Source organism: Dendrobates tinctorius, unplaced genomic scaffold (assembly GCF_039654945.1).
Source record: "Dendrobates tinctorius isolate UK_male_01 unplaced genomic scaffold, ASM3965494v1 ptg000143l, whole genome shotgun sequence".
Classification (NCBI taxonomy): Eukaryota; Metazoa; Chordata; class Amphibia; order Anura; family Dendrobatidae; genus Dendrobates; species Dendrobates tinctorius.
The window spans coordinates 30,269,322-30,293,746 of record NW_027361810.1 but is presented as its reverse complement, the minus strand read 5'-3'; the positions used below and the strand labels follow the sequence as shown (position 1 = coordinate 30,293,746).

At 42.8% G+C, this 24,425-nt stretch overlaps 1 protein-coding gene across 4 annotated transcripts in view; it reads right to left on the bottom strand.

Annotated features, from left to right (window-relative positions):
• The window catches only part of TANC1 (tetratricopeptide repeat, ankyrin repeat and coiled-coil containing 1), a 205,838-nt gene that overhangs the window by 145,817 nt on the left and 35,596 nt on the right, over nucleotides 1–24,425 (bottom strand). The window contains exon 1 of one of the 4 annotated variants that reach the window (XM_073545687.1): nucleotides 5,328–5,397. The exons of the other annotated variants lie outside the window; for them this stretch is intronic. The gene's annotated coding sequence lies outside the window, so the exon portion shown is untranslated. Of the gene's footprint in view, nucleotides 1–5,327; nucleotides 5,398–24,425 lie in introns of those variants that run through there. 4 annotated transcript variants of the gene reach the window in all.

Genomic DNA, 24,425 nt, shown 5'->3' with positions numbered 1-24,425 from the left:
AAACAATGTAATAAGGATAGGACTGTTGGGCTTCAACAGGTCCAATCCTTGTGTTTCAAAGGTTGATAAGTCACTGCCAAAGTCCCTGTAGCGTTTATAAGATTCCATACACGATAGACTAATGTCGGTAGCACTCAACGATATTGACGGGTTTCAGCCGACAATCTAATGTGTCTAGGGGTGCAGTCGACTGATTGTTGGGAGAGAAGTTGATTTCACACGTCCAATTTTGAACAGCCGATCCCACTGTTCTCCCAGAGGTAAACTGCCGGCCGACATGCCAGTTGGCAGCTCTCTCAGAGAAGACAGTCGACTGAATGAGCGCCCATTTGTCCAACAGCCATCTAATGTATATGGCCATCCTTACTACCCTGTCTCCCATTTTGAAGAGGTGTATAAGGCTAGTTTCACATTTGCGCTTTTGAGCGCAGCGATGGCCTGCGCACGGCCGCCGCTAAGCCCCGCCCCTGCCGCGCCTCCGCCGGTAGCTCCGCCTACCGACGCATGACGCTGCATGCGTCCCCTATCTTTATCACTGGGGCGCATGCCGTGCGCAGTAGGCGTTTGGCGGCGCATGCGTCCTTTTCACGGTGCGCCGAGCGCAACCAAACGGCAGCAGGTTGCCTTTGGCGCTGGTCGGCGCACCGTGAAAAGGACGCATGCGCCGCCAAACGCATACTGCGCACGGCCTGCGCCCCAGTGATAAAGATAGGGGACGCAGGACACACGCAGCGTCATGCGCCGGTAGGCGGAGCTACCAGCGGAGGCACGGCAGGGGGCGGGGCTTAGCGGCGGCCGTGCGCAGGCCGTCGCTGCACTCAAAAGCGCAAATGTGAAACTAGCCTTAGGAGGTGTAAAGTAAAAGCTGTTGTGGAATAGGTGTTTGGCTAACAGTTATGCCAAATGCATGACTAGCTTTACAGAAATATCTGGTCTATCAGTATGTGCTTGCCATGGGCCACTGTAGCTTTAACTAAAGGCCAAAGGGCAGGATGGATGGATGCTATGGAGGAGGAAGGAGGAAAATGACCTTATATTTCTTTTACAGCCACTACATGAAAAGTTACTAACAATTGTGGTCTGAGAAGTAACATCTCTCCTTGTGGAGCGTGACATACCTAACATGCCAGTGTAAAGCATGGCCTATAAGTCTCCTTACAATGACATGTCTGGCATGTTACTGTCCACAAGGAGAGACGTCACCCCTTTTAGAAATAACACAGCATTTCAGAAAAGGAGCATCATAACAACAGTAAAATATGGTGGTGGCAGTGTGATAATTTTGGGCCGTTTGGTGCTTCAGAACCTGAAAGATTTGCTGTGGTTAATGGAACCATGAATTCTGCTGTCTACCAAAAAATTCTGAAGGAGAATATCCAGCTATTAGTGATGAGCGAGTATACTCGTTGCTCGGGTTTTCCCTTGCATGCTCGGGTGTCCTCCGAGTATTTTGGCGTGCTTGGAGATTTAGTTTGTGTTGAAGCAGCTGCATGATTTGTGGCTGCTAGACAGCCTGAATACATGTGGGGATTCCCTAACAAACAGGCATTCATGTTTGTTGAAAATGTTAAACAATGGGAATTGTTTTTCTCAGAGACAATGATTCCTGCTCTTTTGCCTTTTGTGTATTGCTAAATGTATCACTAGCAAAGAAACACTCAAATGTTCTTGTTTTTGGGAACTTTTCTTACTCGCCCGGCTCCTCCAGCTTTGATGCTGACCAATGTGATCTGCCATATTATTACTACTTGCTATCAATGTTAATTAACACCTGTGGAGATATCACTCATGGTTATTTGTGACATCATCAAATACAGGAGGCCATTGTTACCTCACAGCATGATGTCACAATGACTGTGGGTCTATAAAAACGGGTGTTCAGGGGGCAAAGGCTCATTTGAGAAGATGAAGACAAGGAGAACGGAAGTTCCTGGATTGAGGATACAGGTAAATAAGAAACCTTACAGGGATTTCTTAGTGAACTTACCACCAACATGGACCCTCAACATCTACAGATTGTGGCTGTAAAGTGCTGGATTTCTCCAGTCCTTGCTGGTAGAATCTGTAGACTTGGGTGTTGAATTTTCTTTGTGAGGTCACACAGCGGAATGTTGGACACAGTTCTATGCAGCAAACATGGGGACATCCCTGGGGCTATTACAGACATCAGCACAAACATGACACCTCGGATGGAGACACTACAGTAGCTACTTTGTTCAGTGACACTAAGTGGTATCTGTGGCTGGAACAGATTGTTGGTGGTGGTTCTGTCACTTTAATTTAATATTATTGGGGCAAAAAAGTCTACCATTATGCCCCTACATGGGAGAGAGGTGTGCACATACATTGGGGGAAATATATTTTTTAAAATACTTTCTATTTATTTATTTTACTATTTTATTTTACCATTTATGTTACTTATATTTTAATGCATTTGGAGAAATTTTTTTCTTTCAAATCATTTATTACACCATTTTTAATTGCCTACATCAAAACGTAATAATTTGTAGTAAAAGGAGCTTGGATACCTGGCACTTTATGCTTTTCTACAGGTTTTATACTGATACTTATCCTCATTTTATTTTTTTTCCTTACTAGGGAGATAATCTGGATCCTGGAAGAATCTAAAGCGAGCAATGCGATTGTGTAGTATTAATCATATAATATGGCTGTACATTATATTTGCTGTCTTACTTATGATGTCATTATATACTGATTATATGGATTTAATTCTGGAATCAGTGCATCATGACATTATATTGTTTAGCTGTCTGCTGTGTAACCAAGCAGTATAAGGCTGTGTGCCCACGTAGCGATTTTTAAGCGTTTCCGCGGCGTTTTTTTTAACTTGCGATTCTGCCGCGGAAACGCTTAAAATAAGCGTTCCATGCATTTGTAATAGAAAACGCACACGTTGTGCCAATGCTGCGTTTTTTACCGCTGTGGAATCGCTTAGCGGTAAAAAACGAAGCACGTTCATTAATTTTGCAGAATCGCCCGCGATTCCGCATACCATCAATTGTATGAGCAAAAATGCATGTCAAAACGCTTGACAATCGCGTCAAAAAAGCATGTCAAAAAGCGCCTGCGTTTCTGCTCAGGGAAAGAAAAAAAAAAAAAAATTCGCTTGAAAACTTGAAAATCGCTACGTGGGCACATAGCCTAGGGAGTAGTACATACTGTACATATTTACATGCTTTAGCACTACAGAGTGCAACTTTGTTTTCCAACTGTATAGGGTCCTGATAGGACAGTTATATGTCTGTATATTAAGGGTAGTATTTGTACGGGGGTAGTGTTCTGCTTTTTTTTTTTTTTTTTTTTACAAGGGAGATGAACGTAGTCAAGTTATGAGTTCCAGCGTCTGATCTGACGAGGGAAGGTGAGGCGTGTTACCAGGACAAAGAAGATCTGCCATCCTGAAACAAGTCTCCATATTGAGTATCATTGCTCTACACATGTCAGTTAGTTAGTTGTAGTATGGCCTTGGTCCAGGGTTCTCGAACTGATCGCCTTTTCCCGGGGTCAAGAAGGAATTTTTTCCCTGTAACACATTGGCTGAATGTGTGCAGGTTTTTTGCCTTCTTCTGGATCATTGGCTTTAGGTAGGGGTAGAGATTGTAATTAATAAAATATGTTTAAAATCAATGATCTGTGTCCTTATATCTTTATTTCATACTCCGGTAGTTGTATATGTTAGTTCTCATTCATGATCCATGGCTGCCACAATATGAAGGCAAACAGAAATACAAGGGTGGTAATTATGTGTCTGCTAATGTAATGTCTGCATTCATGATATATAAAATAGAGATCTGAAGTAGTGGGAATTATTATCCTCATAGAAAATAATTACGGGCTTGACTCGAATATCGAGTATAATGGAAGTTTGTGAGAAACGCGAGCATTTTTCAAGAAGTTCCTGACAGGAGAGCTGGTGGGGCAGGAAAATGACTGAAATGGATGAAAACTTTGCTCAAATGGAATGAGACCACCACGTGGAAGACGCCTGGATGCATCGCTGACTCCAAGATCTCTGTTGTGAACGAAATAAATAAATTTTAAATGTTGTGAGGGTGTCCCTCATTTTTTTTACAACCAGCCACAGCAACGCAGACAGCCGAGGGCTCACATTATCAGGCTGGGAAGGCCCTTGATCATTTGTCCCTTTCTAGCTTAAAAAAAAAAAAAACAGCCTACAACTGCTCCAGGATTGGCACATCACATCAGATGTACCAATTCTGGGACTTTGCCTGGCTCTTCCAGATTGGGGGACGTTATGGGGGTGTCTTATAGACACCTCTTCATTACTAACCCCTGGGCTTGATATCAGCTGACATTACAAAGCTGATATCAACCCCCAAAAATATTACTCCAATTGCCACAACAGGGCAATCGGGAAGAGTCAGGCAAAGCGCCAGAATCGGTGCATCTCATGTGACGCACCAATTCTAGGGCAGCTGCGGACTGGTATTTTTACGCTGGAAAGGGCACAATATTGATAGACCTTTCCAGCCTGATAATATAAGCCTGCAAGCTGTCTGCTTTATCTTGGCTGTTACCAAAAATAAGGAGCAGCCCCACATCATTTTCTAAAAAAGTAGTTTATGATAGGTTTGTGTAGATGCATTTTTTGGGTGCGTTTACAGCCGCAAAACATGCGGGGTGGGGACTTGTATCGTGAGTGCTCAAGCATCATGCTCTTGATCAAGTATCAAGCAGTGGTGTGCACTAGAGTTGAGCGAAACAGGTCGGTCAGATTAAAAAATCACCGACTTTCGCCTAAGTCTGGTTTCGCTGAGCGAAACCCGACCATAGCGTGAATTCGGCCATGCGGTCGTCGACCTGAGCGCCAAAGTCACGTTTCCCATAATGCTTGCAGGCGCCTTTTCTCAGCCAATGAGCAAGGACGCACACTGTGGGTAACAAGATGACATGGGCAGCGGCCACCAATTAGACCGCAGTCCGAGGCCTCTCATACAGATGAATCAGACCTCTTGCACTGCACTGAAGAGGTGACATAGCCCAAAACAACTGTCTGCAAATTGAGATTCTGGTTTTAATTATTTGGCTCATTTTTTATTTTGAATTCTGAATAATGGCAATCAGCGGAGAATGTATGGGAAGACCCGGCAAGGATCCCTGCAGAGGCCCCATCCTCATACTTCACCGCGCTCCATTTAATAACCCTACACCCAGCTCCCCCAAGGACCACCAAATTGATGCTCCTAAATCCTTAGTGTAAATATTTGCCATCGTTTTCTTAAAACATAAAGCTTTGGGCAAGTGTAAAAGTTCAAGCGATGTCTTTCAACCGGTAATTTGCTTACCTTAGGAAGTGAAATGTTTTTCTTAGGAGCAAGACTTTAAAAAAAATTAAAAAAAAAAAAAAAAAAAAAAGGTTGGCACGCCGCAGTTGGAGGGCTGTAAAGAAAAGCAGAAGGTTCATGTTTATGTCAAACCTACTTATGAAATGCTGGAAGGTCTGTTACTATTTGTATTATTCTATAGACCATTAATTTCGCGACTTGGAAAGGTAAGTACAAAGAAACATTAAATAAACTCCAATCTTGGCACACTCGATCAAGCTCTCTCGGTACGACAATGAGTCCATTTTACTGCTCTGTTAACGCGACAATAATTGGAAAACCTATTTAATTAGTATTTTCTAATGCATATCATATTTCCTTAACAAAAAGTACTCTGTTAGGGAATCGCGGATGGAATTATCAAATTACTTCCCAAGAGCCGGCTACCTTCAAAAAGTCTTACAACGGATATCATACAATGTTCCAGTCTTAATCCTCATACACAGCCGGCTTAAAAATGCTAAACTGTTATTGATCTCAAGTTAAAAGGGGTTATCCAACTTTCGGGACATTTAGTAGTTAATTAAGACTATCAATAATGAAGTAGGGTTTCATATAAAAAAAAAAAAAAAATATTGCACCGTCTACCTTCTATAGCCTCTGTGTTACACGGTCTATTGATGGTGCGGCAGAATGAGTTGACTATGTCAGTCCTCTATAACGGTCTAATTTAGTGTTTGCAACTAGTGATGAGCGAACGTGCTAAGATAAGATGTTATCCGAGCATGTTCACATGCTAATAGAAGTATCTTCGGCATGCTCGAATAATATATATAGCATAAAACTCATTTTTGGAATTTGCTTTCATTAAAACTTTTGCACGGTTTGGTTTTCAGAAACTTTTGCCTTGCACAATCAACTTTGAAGAGCTCAGATAAAGAGATAAGAGTTAAGCTTGTTTCACACTTGCGTTTTTTTGCGCTGTATTTTAGCGCTAAAAAACGCATGCGCTTTTTTCCCCCTATATTTTGCATGTGATGCACTTATGTGCGCATACACATGCGTTTGTATCCATTTTTATGCGCATGCGTTTTGTTGTGATATGCGCTCGGGCGCACAAAATGCATCCTATTGCATTTTTTGGGCGTCCGACTTGCCTCAAAAAAACGCATGCGCGCAATGCGTTTTTTTTACAGCAAGATACCCATTGTAAGTCTATGGGTGCGCACACGTGCGCATTGGCATGCTCATGTATGCTTTTTTTTGCGCATGCGTTTTTTTTGTTGACCATTGGTTAGACAATGGAAATTAGGGGTTTGAGTTAGGGTTAGTTAAGGGGGTTAAGGGTTAGGGTTAGTATGGTTTGGTTAAGGGTTAGGGTTAGTTAGGGTTTAAGGTTAGGGTTTGGGTTAGTATGGTTTGGTTAAGGGTTAGGGTTAGTATGGTTTGGTTAAGGGTTAGGGTTTAGGGTTAGTAAGGTTGGGTTTAGGGTTAGTATGGTTTGGTTAAGGGTTAGTGTTAGTATGGTTTGGTTAAGGGTTAGTGTTAGTATGGTTTGGTTAAGGGTTAGTGTTAGTATGGTTTGGTTAAGGGTTAGGGTTTAGGGTTAGCATGGTTTGGTTAAGGGTTAGGGTTAGTAGGGTTTGGTTAAGGGTTAGGGTGAGTATGGTTTGGTTAAGGGTTAGGGTTAGTATGGTTTGGTTAAGGGTTAGGGTTAGTATGGTTTGGTTAAGGGTTAGGGTTAGTAAAGTCATGGTTTGGGTTAGTGTTAATCCTAACCCTATCTTGATTTTTTTGTTGAGGCCAACTAATGTTGGAAAAACCGCAAACGCGGTAAAAACGCACTAAAAACGCATACAAACGCATAAAAACGCATACAAACGCATAAAAACGCATAAAAACGCATAAAAACGCATAAAAACGCATAAAAACGCATAAAAACGCATAAAAACGCTGCGTTTTTTTCATGCATGCGCATAAAAATGCTTGAAAAAAATGCAGCATTTGTATGCTTTTTTTGCGGGAAAAACGTGCTGCAAAAAAAGTGTGAAAGTAGCCTTACAAATGGTGATTAGCGAATGCACTCTGGTAAGTCATTATCCAAGTCGAATACTATGTTCGAGTCCCTACGGCTGCATGTCTCACGGCTGTTCAACACATGCATGGACTACCTGTTTGTTAGACAATCCCTGCATGTGTTCCGGCTTTCTAACAGCTTCAAGACATGCACCCGCAGGGGACTCAAACATATTATTCCAGCACGCCGAAGACACTACTAGCAGTATCCACAGGTAGAGGGAAGAATGGATTCAATGAAATGTCAACAAATTCTTGATGCAAACATAACACCATCTGTAAAAAACTGAAGATTCTACAAATGGATAATGATCCGAAATGCACCTCAAACTCCACAATAGACAACCTCAAAAGGCGCAAGCTGAAGGTTTTACAATGACCAAAATTTTGCATCAGCCCATTTTCCTTTTTTTTTTTTTTTTAATGCTGACAATGCAAAAGCAGAAAACTTTTTTGGGGGGCTAAAATACAGAGGAAATATGTCATCTATAACTTTAGGCCTTTTAGAGATCATTTCAGCTTCAACTTGCTTAACTTTTCACAATAACAGTAATTTTGACCAAAGTTGCCCAAACTTTTACACCCTATATCACTGGCTGTGACAGCAGGGACAAGCACATTATTTTGTCGTTTGTATGTTAAAAAAGGTGGAAAACGCACGGTCAAGAGAATGGGGAGATAAATTAGGTAGCTCAGCTGTCTGTGTTTGGAGGGAAATCACAATGAAATAGCACTTTGAGAAGTGCATCACGTCATGGAATCCCTTTTAAAAATTGATTGTTACCGATCCAACTTCTAGAACCCCTAGCACATTGCCATATTTGCCAAAGCAAGACAGACATGTTGTGTAGAGGCCCCCATACTCTGTAGATGAAAATCATCCAGATGAGCCAACTATATGATGTCTATGGGGGCCACTCGACTTCTCCCTGTGACCGATGTCAATGAGGAGAGATGTCTCAGGCAGATGAAACTCTAATTCCCCATCCTTTTCATGCAGTCAGATGTATCTTCTCAATGAAAACACACAAATGCTTGGCCCAGCCATCTAATGTACATGGACAGCTTTAACTACAGCTGTACATTCTGGGTCAAATACAAAAGCTTCTTCAATGCTTCTTTATATTAAAGAACAAAGTCCAAAAAATACATACCGTATAGTTACAATTAAGTCCACCACCACTGTCATCCTAGTGGAATCAGTCCATACAGATATTTTGGGCTGCATTTGGGCCATTTTCAGCAGAGACATTGCATCGGAACGGGACATCCACACCCTTATTCTCCATTTTAACTGATTCAGGCTGTCCCCAAGTGGGGATCGCCCTCCGTTATATGTATATGCCTTATGGGATTCACAAACAATGGCTGTCTTCATGAGACAACCTCTTTAAGAAAAAAAAAGTTTTAAAAAAAAGTTTCCATCTCGTTTATAGACCAAACGTTGCGTACTTTATTCTTTATACCGTGGTAATTACTTTTTTGTACTTGGATGTTGCATTTCAATTCCATCATGAAAGAAAACACCCTCAAATAGCTGTGGGTTTAGACAGTTTATATGATGAATAATTAATCTACGATGGCATTATGTCTTTGTAGGATGGTTCAAAGCACCTCGATTACAGGAATAATTCAGTAAACACTCCATTACCAGATAAATTCACTTTTATTCCACCTTCTTCTAAATGCAATACTCGAGACCCTGGAGTACATTACACTACAACGTCTGGGATTTTGGGGGGGATGAGCAAAAAGGAGAAGGATCCAAACTAGGTATATGCACGGTGCTTGTTCATGCCACCAAAATACTCTACTGAAGTAGGAAAACCTAAATCTCTCAGGTGTCCCATGCCACCCCAGTGTTCCAGGTAGGAACACTTACATTGTATTGACTTCCTAATCACTTTTGTGCCTGTGGATTTAGTGAGCCGTGTAATGCTTGGATGCTGGTAGAGTATGGGACGTAAAAGTGACAAGCTGATCTGCTCTTTAATAGTCTTACAATTATTCTTGGTGACTGGCCTGCCACCACTTCTGAGGATTCTCCATTTTAGAGTCTAGATGTTCAGGATAGACACCAGCTTCCTCAGGCTTTATACAATGGGTGCTCAAGGGTATTGACACCTTGTGACCTGTCAAGACGTAATCCTGAATTCTCTCAGGGAGAGTCTAAAGCAAACTGTGAAATATCTGCAGGATTCCATCAGAGCTGAAGGCCTGAAAGCATTTACAAGGTCCGCTCACTAAACAAACACATTTAGTTTAACACATGGAGCCCACTACCTCCCAGGGATGAGTAATCCCAATATAATCCCTTCAGTAAACCTACTTCCACCAATATTAAAGGCCCCATTACACGCTTCAATGTCCCAGCGATCCCACCAAAGATCCGAGGTGGATAGGATCGCTGGGATATAGTTAGCTGATCGCTGGTGAGCCATCACATAGGCAGACTCACCAGCGATCAGGACCAGCGAGTACGCTGGTATCCAGGGTAAACAGCGGGTAACTAAGCGCTGTGTGGCTCTTAGTTACCCGCTGTTTACCCTGGATACCAGCTCCCAGTGTCTGCTGTATGGCGCTGGGAGCTCGCTGATCCTTGGTCTCTCGCTGTCACACGCAGCGATGTGGGCTGCCCAGCAGGAGACCAACAATAGATTTATGGCCCAGACCATTAGGCAACGATTAACGATCAGACAACTGATCGTTGATCATTGCTACGTGTCACACACAATTATGTTGTTTCGACATCGCTGCAACATCACCAAGCTGGTGACGTCGCAACAATATCGTTCACAATATCGTTGCGTCTAAGGGGGCCTTAAGAAGACTTCTCCATGTGAACACAAGCCATGCATTCATCGATAGCTGTAGGAGGCTTCACCCTAAAATAAAAATGGCACATAAAAGTCCGAGAAGGAAAGTCTTTTGTCAAGAGGATATAAGTTATATGCAGAGGTAACCTGGTTTAACCTCATTCTGAAAAAGCCAAGTGTTAACCAATATGGCCACCATAAAGGTCACTAGGAGAGTCACTTTCCATAGGCCCTGCTGGCTACTCCATGGCACTCTTTGGAAGCCACAAGGCGTTCAGAGACTACGAGTTTGCACTTGAGCCTCATTGATCTCCATTGGGGGAGAAAACAAAAAAATATATGTGAACAAGTCCTTTTAGACGTATATACACGTTTTACTTTTTAAAGAAGTTGTGGACAACCCTTCCTAAAACGATGTAGTCCCAGGGTAAAATTAAGATGATCATATACACCTACCACACCAGTGCCATTGCAGTAATGTCTGCTCTGAATCTCCGACACTCGCATGACATGTTTATGCCATGGGAGCTCTGCAGACGCTGATGGGCTGCAGCGCTCATACTTCCCTCAGCCAAAACTCTGAAGTGTGAGTGAAGCAGGCCATCACTGAATGTTGATCATTATGACACTGCTGACAGTATCAAGCAAATGCCAAGAGACCAACATCATTGGAATGACTCCGATCTGGGAGGAAAGTTTAACAAAAAAAAAATTATTATTTTACAAGAGTGACTGCAGAATTTAAGAAGGTGTTGTCCATCGAGTGGTCAACCCCTTTAATGTTTGACTTCTTTTTTGCATTAGTGTGAAACCCACAAAGAATACAGTTTTATCACCATGGCTTTGCAATTTGTCAACTGCCAGCAATTTATACAGATTTTCCCTGCAAAAAAAAAAAAAAAATATAAGTGTAAAGGTGCACGATTTTCCAAATTTTTCAAGTGCTTTTTAACTGCAATGTTTGAATACACCCTTACGACGAGGCATCGATCGGATCCTTCTTCATTAGCTACTTATGGTAATTTCAGTTGGGTTAGTAATATCAGTCGCTCATTAGTACTACACTGGTTAATTACACACCTGACCGTTTTATACATCTAGGCCACATTTCTTCCTGCAGGACGCACCATGGTTCATATGTTACAAATAGCAAAACGCTAAGGGCTGGAAATTACATTAAAGGTAAAAATAGCATAAGAGACAATTTAATTACATAGGACTGAATACAACTAAGTGGATTAAATGCCATCGAGACAGAAAAAAAAACCTAAAACAGGTAATGTAATCTCTGCTCAATACCAGCTCCTTGTAACGTAACATTAATCATTTCATTGTTTAGAGGTCGTCTAAAGACCATCATTCATAAACTTCTCCGTTCGTTTCGGCTCACAACAGGTTTATAGAAGCCATTAATACGGTTCTGTACAGCAGATTCCTGGTATGGCAGTGTGTATTTAAACGGGTTGGATTAATACATTATATGGGCTTTTCTGGGATCCAGATGGACGCCCCCCAATGTAGTCATGAATGGGCAAGTAATCTTAAAGGAAATGGTGTTTTTCCATTATTCAATTGAGTTAAAGAGAAAAAACTGTATATTAAAAAAAAAAAAAAAAAAAAAAAAACATTGGAAAGCATTCAGGAAGTGATAAAAAAAAAAAAAAAACAATGCTTAAATAAAAAAAGTCTGTTTCTGGAAGAGTCCTCTCTAAAAACTCAGCGGCTTCGCCTGACTTTAAACAATGTCGTGTACACATAGCCTTTAGTTAATGGAGTTTATCAGGTGTCATAGATCAGACCCACAAAAAGTGATAACATGGTCGTTCAGGTTCAAATTAAAAAGGAAAAAAAAAAACCAAAAGATGAAGCCATACCCTTAATTTCATCAACGATACGACCTGGTAGGGATCGCTGGTGTGTCGCTAGTAAGCTGCCAAACAGGCAGATCTCTTCAACGACGCACCAGCGATCCCGACAACGATACGACCTGGTAAGGATCGCTGGTGCGTTGTCACACAGCAGCTATTCTGAACGATTCCAGCCTGCGTCCTGAATTATGCGTCGCCAATGAGGTCACTCGTCGGCGTCAAACACAGCGATGCATGCTGGCCAACGGGACGCCGACGGTGAAAAAATGGCCCAGGACATTCGAGCACGATCAGCGATATCCAGCTGGGGGGGGTCGCCGCTATGTGTCACATGTAGTGAGATCGCTGTTGCGTAACAAAATCGGTGACGCATCAGCGATCTCGCTATGTGAGACGGGGCCTTTATTCACCAGCCCCTTGCAGTTCCCATGCCTCTACTGCCCCCTGTTGCAACGTTGGCGAAAATACCTGTTCAGCCAATCACTGGCCACAGAGGGACCTATTTTCATGTGTAGAGATAAAGAATACATGTTGAAAGAACAGTGGTGGGACTTCATGAACGTCATTCGAGAAGTGAGGGAGTTGACTAAGGATATGTATTTTATTTATTTTTCTTTTACCAGTCTGAACCCTTTTAGAAATATTTTGATCACCTGGACAACCCCTTTAAGAAACAGGTGAGAGCAATACCTTGTCTATAGGGTGACTACATTTTATGTATAGACCATTCTTGGGCGTATAGCAGAATATCCACTTTCACGTCCTGGAATTTCTATCTATATGAAGAATAAAGAATGAATAGAAGTTGATGGCAAAGCGCCAACGCAAGCTCGAAGATATCACCTGGTAACAGGAACGTCGGGCGTCAATATCTTCTTTTTAATAATCACATAGCTGGAAAAGGCGACATTTCATCTAACAAAGACCGAGCACATTCCATGATAACCAGACAATTATAAAAAGGTACAGTGAGGAGGAGGCCATCCCTACCCTGTAGCAAAAGAGGCTCGTAAAGAGATAAGATAACTGCAAAATACACAGCTCACGATTCACAAGAATTGTCTTCTCTTGAAATCTGTCAAAAACAGGAAAACATGAAATTTACACGAGTAACACAATCCCCACACGACCTTTACCTTAGATCCGGAATATAAAAAAAATAAAAAATAAAAAAAAAAAAATGTTCAAAATTCCTCTCCATCTAGATATTAATACAAGCTTCTCCGTTGATTACCGGCTTCCATATACAGTGAAGTCAGCTAAAGCTGCAGATTTTGGAAAGAATTATTCATACATCTGATGTATAAAGGTGTCTACCGACTCACACTCCAAATAGATGAAGTCAGGGGAAAGAAGATTCAATAATGTAAAATTTTCAGCACCAGTCTTCTTCCCAATGGTGATAAAAGTAACATCTGATCCCATCATGGAAAAGCAGGAAGACACCAAACAGCACCCAAGTATTCAGGTAGTTGGCGTGCATGCCACAATGGTTGCCCGATTTGACGTAGTTTTGCTTTATCACTTGATAACTCGACTATACTTCTGGCCAGTTTTGCTTGGACTCTGTGACAAACCCAGCTCTGCTACACCGCTAACTGGTCCTGGCTGTTCTGAGTGACTAACCTAGCTCTCCTACACCACTGGCCTCTTCAAGCTGGACTCCGTTACAAACCCAGCTCTAACACATCACTGAGGAACCCTGCCTAACCACTGTACAAAGTGCTACTTCAGTCTCTCTGGCACTCAGCTCTGCTACATTGTGGAGTAAAGTCCACTATACTACCAGTCAGCTCTGCTTCTATGGTTCCTCATCATTTTGTCCAATTTGCTACATCATGGTCGAACAATGCTACACAAGTTGCTGTAACCTCTACTCTGCTTCACTGGTTAAATGACTTGTCCAGGACTAAATTATTTTTACTGTGAGCCAAAAAACAGCCTTGTTCAATATGTCGCCAGGTGAGAGGAGTCGCTGACCGCTCCTGTCGGCGATGCAGCTGCTCCATGTCAATAGAATAACTCTTCTCCTTCCAGGCTGTTCTGTAGATGAGGAATGACTGCGGACGTCATGCTGACAGCAGGCTCTCCGAAATTAGGTATGGAGCCGGCTGTGAATCAGTAGGACATCGGCATACACAGCCCGTTGACAAAGCAGCCCTGGAGAAAAAGCTGCTCTATCGATGTGACATCAGTGGAAGCCACAGAATCACCAGCAAGAGCGGTCAGTGAAAGCTCTGTGTTAGCAGAGATCGTATCTGGGCAGAGCAGGTAGGTAACTAGCAACTACTTGCCTGTTAGTTCTTAGGCTCATTGGAAAACAAGTAATATAGTCAGGGGTGAACCTAGCCTCTCTGCTGCCTGAGGTGAGCAGCAAAATGACGCCGCCCCCCCCCTCACACACTGAGTAAATTTTCATATCTATCCTGTAAAACTGAGTACAATAGTGGACATTTTGATTTAGATATATAGAAAAAAAAAAGGTGTCCAAACACAAGGATGTCAGCGCCATCACACACACATACAAGAACAACACAGAAGTATCCAGAACGGTCACTAATGGCAATGGTAGGCCTGTCACAGGGCCGGACTGGGACAAAAATGCAGCCCTGCCACACAAATCCCACCAGCCCACAAACTATAGCACTCATCACCCCGATCAGTGAATTTTTGCTATACTTTGTCGTCCCCATATCACTCTCTTTAAGGAGTTATTTGAAGAGCCACATGTGAAAGGCATCACAGTGCGTATGATTGACCACAGCTCCATTTACATGGTGCTCTTCAAAGCTATGTTACCTAGGATCATGGGGGTCCCAGCGGTCAGATCCAGAACAAACAAAGTCATCCCCTATCCCCACATAATGCTCCATACAGTATTATGGGCCCCATATATTACTGCATACAGTATAATGGGCACCATATACTACTTCATACAGTGTAATGGGCCCCATATATTACTGCATACAGCATAATGGGCCCCATATAATGCTCCATACAGTATAATGGGCCCCATATATTACTTCATACAGTATAATGGTCCACATATATTACGTCATACAGCATAATGGGCCCCATATATTACTTCATACAATGTAATGGGCCCCATATATTACTTCATACAATGTAATGGGCCCCATATAATTCTTCTCCGCAAACCCCGCTGCTCTGGTCTCCGTGTATTCTGATCCTCCGCACTGCTTGGCACAGGGACATCATTACCTTTACGTATATAATTGTCCACTTGGGCTGATAGTAATAGTGATTTGTTTGTACCCTGTTGTCTGGGGCTGGCCCTCTTTATGGGGGTGCTCAGGGCATATGATTATACACCAATAAAAAGTATGAGAGGCTCAAGGTGACCAGTGCCACCTAGTTTCCTACCCCCCTTATTCTACTGGTACTGTGGGCACGCTAAATGGTACTGAGGAAAAGAAAGAAAGAACAGAGAAAAAAGAAAACAGAGAGAAAGAAAGAACAGAGAAAGAAAGAAGAAAGAACAGAGAAAGAAAGAAAACAAAAGAAGAAAGAAAGAACAGAGAGTGAAAGAAAAAAGAAAGATTAGAGAGATAAACAGAGAGAAAGAAAGATTCTATAAAGATACTATAGCAGCCCAGCTCCCACTGTAGTGCCCACCTGAGCCTCCCGATGCAGGACATATCACGATCCGCTCACATGGCCGGCATCCCTGAGTTCAAGGCGATCCTGTTATCCGCACTGTTGGAGGAGGACACTGTGATGGATCTGAAGCATTCCCTGAAGTGCCTCCTTGGTTCCGTCACAATCTCCTCCCGAAATTACCTAATTTCCGGTCAGCTTCTAGCACGTCATTTCCGGTGGAACGTCACGTGCGAATTTTAAAGTGCTCCTCGGGGCTCTGCCGTGTACTCCTGTGTCCGTGGGAAAAGTAAGCTCCCAGCCGGGGCAGTATCTCTCTCAAAATCGTGACGGTCCCGCTGGGAGGTATGAATGCTCCCCACCATACACCTTGTACACGTATGGCTCCGCATACATCCTACACACACTGTTCCGCTTTTTATGCCTCGCACACACACGGCTCCACTCAGTACACACATGGCTCCACTCCGTAAACCTCGTACACCTTATACGAACGTGGCCACGCTCTGTAAACCTTGTACACAAATGGCTCCACTCCGTAAACCTTATACACATGCGGTTCCGCTCCATACACCTCACACACACGCGGCGCCGCTCCGTACACCTCGTATACATGCGGCTCCGCTCCGTACAACTCACACACTCGCGGCTCTGCTCCGTACATCTCGCACACACGGCTCTGCTACATCCACACTGTAAAACCCTCCCTGACCCCACACAAACTTCACCTCATCCAGGACGATGAGAACCAGCACAGACAGCAGAGTCCTGCATAAACCAAGGGCTGAAACTGGGTACTGGGGGAACATTATACTGTGTATGGGGGGATGGCAGTACTGGGGGAACATTATACTGTGTGAGGGGTGACGGTAGTGGGGAACACTATACTGCGCATGGGGGATGGCGGTACTGGGGGAACATTAGACTGTGTATGGGGGGGATGGCAGTACAGGGGGAACATTAGACTGTGTATGGGGGGGATGGCAGTACAGGGGGAACATTATACTGTGTGGGGGGGGGCGACGGTAGTGGGGAACATTATACTGCGTGTGGGGACAGGAAAGGGACATTGCAATATGTGTTTCGTTACTTCCTGTTTTCCATACTTGGGTCATATGTATCTATCAGAGGAAAAGGAACAAAATGCTATGATTCTTAGAAAGTGACAACAAAAAAGCACCAAGATAGTCTCTAGTCCTGGACAACCTCCTTAATGTGGCTCCAATTCAATTTCCCCATTTACCATCCCACACACCTGCCTCCACTGCTCCAAATGGGATTGCTCTGCTGCGCCAACGCCATCAGTCCGTGCTGCATTTGAACTGGTACATTTATATGTACGAGTAGTCTGAAAAGCCATAACACAAATGTAAGGAAGAATAAAGCGGATATTTCCAATATGAAAATTACCGTAGGATCATCTACCGTATATGAAATTACTCTGAACTGGAGCATATAATACAAAAGCTAGAAAATAACACGGATTTATTGATTTTGGCCTCTGATGTCACTGCCTGACATTTGCCAGTTTTTTTTTGTTTTTTTTTGTTTTTTTTTAATACTGCTGACAGCCTGTAACTAATGACTCATGAACCTTGCAATACTTCAAAGGTAACACCAACACGCAGAAAGCAAAGGACATGGAAAAGTCAGATTCCTGATCAGCTTTTCAGCACTGACCCCGTGCGTCCTCTTCCTTTCAGACAAACTTAAAAAAAAGAAATAAAAAGACTGAAATAATTAAATTGAGGTCCTGCGCAATATACCCATCACATCTCCTCACAACAGAGTCAATGGCAGGACGCCAACCACGTCTTGTGGCCACCTGCTGTGAAACAGTAGAATAGTAACACTGTATTCAGTCTGTGCCATGTCTGATAGGACGGGCCGCGCACCACGCCGAGCGCCCGAGATAGAAATTGTGATAGTCTGTATTAAATATTAACTTGGCAACACAATGCAGGACAGAAACTTATCCGAGTATCTGAATCTCCTAATGCATTCCTAGGAATTTTTATATTCAATCAACAGATCATCCACAAAAGGTGTAGATAAACCTGGCGATATGGCAGCAGCATATGCTACATCAGTACACATTTACTATACATGAGCAATTTGACTGACGCTGCCTGATCCAGTGACCGGCCAAGTCCTGAACAGCAGCCGCTCTCCACTATTGCACCAGTCAACCCTGGAAGAAAAAAAAAAAAAAAAAAAAAAAAAACACAACACACAACAACAACAAGAAACAAAATGAGCAAATGAGGTCGGCTGTCACAAAGTAAGGCTTTAATACTAGAGATAGGACCATCCCGACTGGGTCACCTTGTTGCGGTGGGATGGCTTTTGTGCTTTTATTTTAATAAAAATAGTGTAAACCAAGTCCCCTTTGTAATTTTTATGTACTATTTACTTACTATAGGCTCATTTTATTTTTCTCGGGTTGTCAGTGAAATGGCCACAGTGTGAACGTGCTCTTACATACTGCAAAAATACGTGCTTATGCTACGGCTCATTTCTTTGGTTTTGTCAGTCAACCTTGGCGCTTCTGATGCTTACTGTGCACCACGATGCCATGACGCGCATGGTGACGCAACATCACAAAGTTACAGGGTGCAGTAAGCACAACAGGCACCCAAGATACCGATGCGGGAGGGAAGATTGTCTGCCATGGAGGACTGCTCGAATTGCTCATCTCTAGTACTTGTATTCCCCATGAATTACAGTGCAGATTTACACACAACTGTGTGTTGCACCGTTCCTCTGTTATTCCTCATGACAATGTATAAATAACCTGTTGCCATCCCACTTGACAATGCAGACTTGCTTGCAGTCTCCAATAGTGTAGGGACGCACCCCACTGACAAGGGCAATAATGAGGACCAGTTGTTGATTTGTACATTTACAGGAGGGATAAAAGGGGGACACACAAAGATTAAGGAAAAGGTGGTGCAGCATCATCATAAGGAGTACAGGTTTTTACTAAAATGGCCTGGCAAGGAAAGCCAACGGGTCTTCTTTAAAAGGGGATGTATAGGATCCTTCTCGAATCCTGGACTACCACCTTGGCAGAAAAGTATCTATTATGCAAAAAGTTTATGGTCAATGCTGCCTTTGGAGTAGCAAATGTTGATCGGCTGGACCTCCGGGCATAAATGTCGCTTAGTGCACATTAATTTCTTTTAGACCTTAGTATGGGTTATTCGGAGCATACATGAGCCTTGGCCTCTATCAAAGTTTGGGAGTTTATGGATCGTGAGAAGATGCCTTCAAAAGTATTACATGTTGTGTCATGCGGTCCAACTAGCTGCACATAATGATGTGACTAAAGCCAGCTGAAACTGTAATATGTATGGGGGCGCCGGCCAACTGATCGCTGGAGGAGATGCTGATTGGGTAGGTACGATTTTGGACTGCCGATCTTACGGTTGTCCCAGAGAGAAACCACTGTCAAAAAAGTCTGTAGACTACTTTCCCATAGAGAATACATGAGCACTCGGCTGAACGAGCACTCCTGTGTATGGGATAGGCGGCCAAACAGCTGCCATTTAATGCCTATAGCGGCCTTAAAGAGGTTGTCCGTGCTTTTCACATAATCTCAGTGCATATCTGGGCTGCAGAATGCTGACAATAAGTAATTTACCTTCTGTCACCAGTTTGCACGGTTTCCAAGATATGATCTCTTGCTTGTAAGAAAAACGTCCAGGGGGGGTGTGTTCTGGCATTGAAATGAGAACTGGTCGTTTCCTCCTACTCTATTAAAAACATGCCCTCTATAGCAACAACCCCACCCTCCATAGCAACAGGCCCTCCCCGACCACATGAACAAGCCCTCCTCACACAGTAACAAATCCTCCCCCTCTAGCAGCCTCAGTGCATAGAGCAGGACCACCCAGCGGCTCCTCCCCCAGACACATGCTGAACAGTGATCTATGGAAAGTGAAACTATTGAGGAGGAAATGACCAGTTCTCATTTCAATGCCAGAACACCCCCCCTGGACTTTTTTCTTACAAGCAAGAGATGATATCTAGCAAACCCTGCAAACTGGCCACAGAAGGTAAATGACTTATTGTCAGCATTCTGCAGCCCAGATATGCACTGAGATGAGAAAAGCCCGGACAACCCCTTTAAGATGACAAAATGACCACTCAGCATTAGGTCTACGCAATTTCCTAGATTTTTGAGATTCCGAAAATAAAATATAAAAAACAAATAAAAAAAAAAAAAAAAAAAATTCAAAAACATGCACCAACAGATACTTCGGCCTTCGACAAGAGCTCACGTCTCATTCCCTCTAATCAAAATGTACCGTACATGAAACAAAACCCCACAATGAAACATTGTTTCACTCCGCAAACATTTATCCTATTTGATTAGGCGTTTTTTTTTCTGTTTTGGTTTTATATCGCTTTTTGAGAAGGCCGGTGACTCACCCGTGGAAAAATTTAATCTGAAGATCGAAAAGGGGTTTCTGGAGGCACCGCTGCAAGATGTTTATTTTCGAGCTGCAATTGTTAAGATCTTCAGCAAGAGTCAGCATGGAGCCCCCCAGGAGCTATTTTAGACCTGGATGGAAGAAGATTCTTGCTCTACAATTTATCCTGCCGCCAGTCGGCATCCAAAAAGTTGTTTTTTTTCCCTCCAAGTTAGCAACCAGAGATTTCGGGTGTGTCGGATCTTCAAAATAGAGCCAATAAAAGCTGCTGACAGCTGCTGCCTGACCAGTATAGCACGGCCGCAGCTGCTTCCACATAGGGGACTCTCACAAAAGACAGTAAACTTATTTTTTTGCCGCCTTCCCCTCCCCTTGGATATTGAGGGAGATTTTGGCTACTGTGGAGAAGGCGCTTTGACATTTTTTTCTGTATGAGCACAGATGTTAATAAGTGCAAAGAATAGAAGTATTTTGCTGCATATAATAAGAAGCAGCTGCACAGAATTCTTCACACGGCCGGGAATGATGGTGTCAGGTATGGCTGCGGTTTCATGGTTTGTGAAACAATCACCTTGATTGTTTTTCCTTTTTAAAAGGCAGGAGTAGAAATTAGATCGCTGATCCGACAGCAATCAGCTATGACCCTACAAAAAAAAATTTGCCTCGGCCAAACATGAACGCCATTTCTGCCTCCGGTGTGGCTCATCTCTAAAACCAAAAAAGAAAAAAAAAATGCAACCTGTTCGAACTACAGTTTTCTCAACGGCAGATGTCAGAGGAAAGCTTGGCAGCCAGCTCTAGGTATTAGAACTAGTCAAATAGTATAACAATGGCTGACTTCAAGCAAGGTGTTAGGGTATGTGCACACGTAGTTTTTAGTCTCTGCGGATTTTGTAGAGAAAACCGCAGGAAATCCGCAGGACAAAGTGCTGCGGTTTTTCTGCGTTTTTTCTGCGGTTTTTGCCCTGCGGTTTTACACCTCATAATGGATGAGGTGTAAAACCGCAGCGTTTCTGCACCAAACAATTGACATGCTGCGGATTGTAAACCGCAGCAAAACCGCACGGAAAAAAACGCAGCATGTGCACAGCTTTTTTTTATTTCCATAGGAAATAAAGGTACTGTACAACGCAGCAAAATCTGCTGCGTTTCTGCAGAGCCAAAAACGCTGCGGAAACGCAGCAGAAACCGCAGCGTGTGCACATACCCTAAATGTCATGGTTTTGGGCAGCAAAACAAGAACCATTTATATTAGTGCCAAAAGAAAATGTCAACACATATTGTGCAATATGGAGAGAGGTTAGGATTGAGCAGCCATTTTACAACAGGCCAAAACCCTTGGAGAGTGGGAAAGAAACTTGGTTGACTTGAGCTGGAACCCATTTAGTAGTTCTTCAGGGTGTAAGGATACTATAGAGAAGGGTCCCAACTAGAATGCTTGAGTTCACGGTTTCTTGGGAACTCAAACACCTGGAGATCCAAATGTGCAAAAAAAAAAAAAAAAAAAAAAAAAAAAAACCACCTTGCCCGGCACCATTTTTTACACAGTGGAAACAGAGAGCAGTTTAATGTCATTTTCCATTTCCTGTAGAGTGTAAGCTCTTATGGTCAGTGGGTTCCTCTCTCTCTGGTAGAGTGTAAGCTCTTCTGGTCAGCGGGGTCCTCTCTCTCCTGTAGAGTATAAGCTCTTTTGGTCAGCGTGGTCCTCTCTCTCCTGTAGAGTGTAAGCTCTTATGGTCAGCGGGGTCCTCTCTCTCCTGTAGAGTGTAAGCTCTTATGGTCAGCGGGGGTCCTCTCTCTCCTGTAGAGTATAAGCTCTTTTGGTCAGCGTGGTCCTCTCTCTCCTGTAGAGTGTAAGCTCTTATGGTCAGTGAGCTCCTCGCTCTCCTGTAAACTGTAAGCTCTTATGGTCAGCGTGGTTCTCTCTCCTGTAGAGTGTAAGCTCTTATGGTCAGCGGGGTCCTCTCTCTCTTCTGTAGAGTGTAAGCTCTTATGGTCAGTGGGTGCCTCTCTCTCTTCGGTAGAGTGTGAGCTCTTACGGTCAGCGAGTTCCTCTCTTTCATGTAGAGTGTAAGCTCTTACGTTCAGCATTGTTATGGTTCTTCCTCTCCTCTCTACCTTATGTGTATTTTCTGAGCAATTACACGTTTTTCAGTATTGAGATTCACACATTCCCTTTCAATCAAATTTTTAGGATTTGTTTTTTTTAAGACGGTAAGTTTTGAATTTAAAAAGATCCTCTCATCTGTAGTCCTAACTAAAGCCAGGAATGCACATGAACAGCTGTCAGCCAAACGATCTTTCCCAATTCTAACAAACATGAGTGATCTGACATGGCCAAATGTTCATGTGACAATTCACTGATAATAGTAACAGCCATTTAAATACCAATGGCCAGATCCTCCTCTCCCCGATTATTAGGGAATAATTGGCATATTCCCATGCACAGACAATCAGCTGGTCTGACAGTCCCACTAAAATTGGCGTGTTTAGACGACTTGCATGTAATAAGTATGGGCCTCTATCAAGCTGTCAGTATGTAATAACCTGCCAGATTTTGGCAAGCTGACCCTTTCTCTACTTATAAGTCTCCTCACATTGGCATGCCAGGCTATGCATGTCACTTTCCCCAAGGAGAAATGTTACTGCTTAAATCCCAACATTTCAGTGCAGAAACTAAAATTGGTAAAAGGGATTTCCCCATAAGAAAAAAAAATAAAATAAAATCAGCTGAAATTGGCAAGATGTCACCTCTAGTCCCTCATTTTCCCTGTTGCTGCTCCAGTCTGTAACTGCCTTTGGTGAAGGAGACTGCGGCCCGCTTCCTTCAGCCAGCCCTCCGAAGAAAAAAGGAGATTCCCTTATTAACTGAAAACAAAAAAGCAGACCGCGTGCCCCCCCTCCCGTCACGTACCACCTGTATTGGCCTGTGAGTGTTAGTCCAGACTATGGAGTTGTGACCAAAGCCAAGTGGCTATGGGGAAAATGGGGCAACAAAAGGTAAAATTATAGTCGGGAAGTTATACATTTTACTATTACCAGCTGATTTTTTTTCCTTTTCTCTGGAAAATCCCTATAATCACTTTGTCAAGGATCAAGGATTACTCTCTCCTAGCCTTGTCAGACATGAATGCAGTTCTATGATCGGCGTGTGCTGTGGTTACAGCTCACCAGTTGTGCAATCACTTCTGCTATTGCTCTCTCGATCTCTCAAGCTTGAGACCCCCTATTGTAACCTGTATGAACAACGGTGGATCGTGCGTTTGCCTAAAAATAATTTGCCATAACTTTTCATAAAGCGCCATAATTAATCATGTTAGAGGAGGTCAAGGGAGTAGGACGGCGTTTGTGTATACAGGCATGTTCCATTTATCTGCACCATCGTATCGCGCTCTTCGCACACTTCTTACCTGAAAAGTCAAAATCAAACTGCAGCCATGTTTTAAGTGAAGATAGAGGTGTCAGATGAAGGGACTGTTGTAAAGATTCCAAAGTTCAGACATGATTATTATTTTATTATTATTGTTGTTGTGCAGAAAAGTTAGAAGGGCCAAAGTTCTTGAGCGATGCCGACTGCTTAATCGTTTTGGTGCATCTTTGCCAGTCCGTGCACCAAAATTTGCAGATGTTATGCCCGCCAAGTGCAGCTCTACATATGGCTAAAGTTTACGCCAATTTCTGATGTACTGTAAATGACAATTTGTCATCTCATTTCTACCAAACCCAATCCCCTTTTGGAAAAATGATGCAAGAAATGAAAAAAAAAAATTGCACACTTTTGCACAAAAATTACACTTGCAAAATTTGTGACTTTTTTTCTTTTTTTTTTACTCTACACCATAAAGCCCTTAATAAATTGCCTTTGGGGATTTATTGGTCCATCACTTTTCCATTATCTGCAGATATTGTAATCTGCAACACAAGTCCATCATAGTCATCATGGATCCTTTCCGAATGGAAACCATTACAGAGTGAAAAGGACTTTAAACCAGAAAATCCTAAAATACTTTTAAAAGGCATAAGAAAACATTAACTCGACGTGTCTTAAAATAATCCTAAATATATGGAGAGGAGCTGTAGACTAGATGTCAGGAAAGCTTCTCCAGGAAGCAGCCACATTAGAACTTCATCCTTGAACCCTAATGTAAAACTACCTAAAACATTAGAGACACAAGTCAAACTTCTAAACACGTGGGTAACCAGTCTCCTGAGATCACACCTGTCCATAGTAAAATCTATAGAAATTACTCATTTTAGACTTTTTATAGTTGAAAGCTCGACAGACAACATTGTAAAGCCTACAAT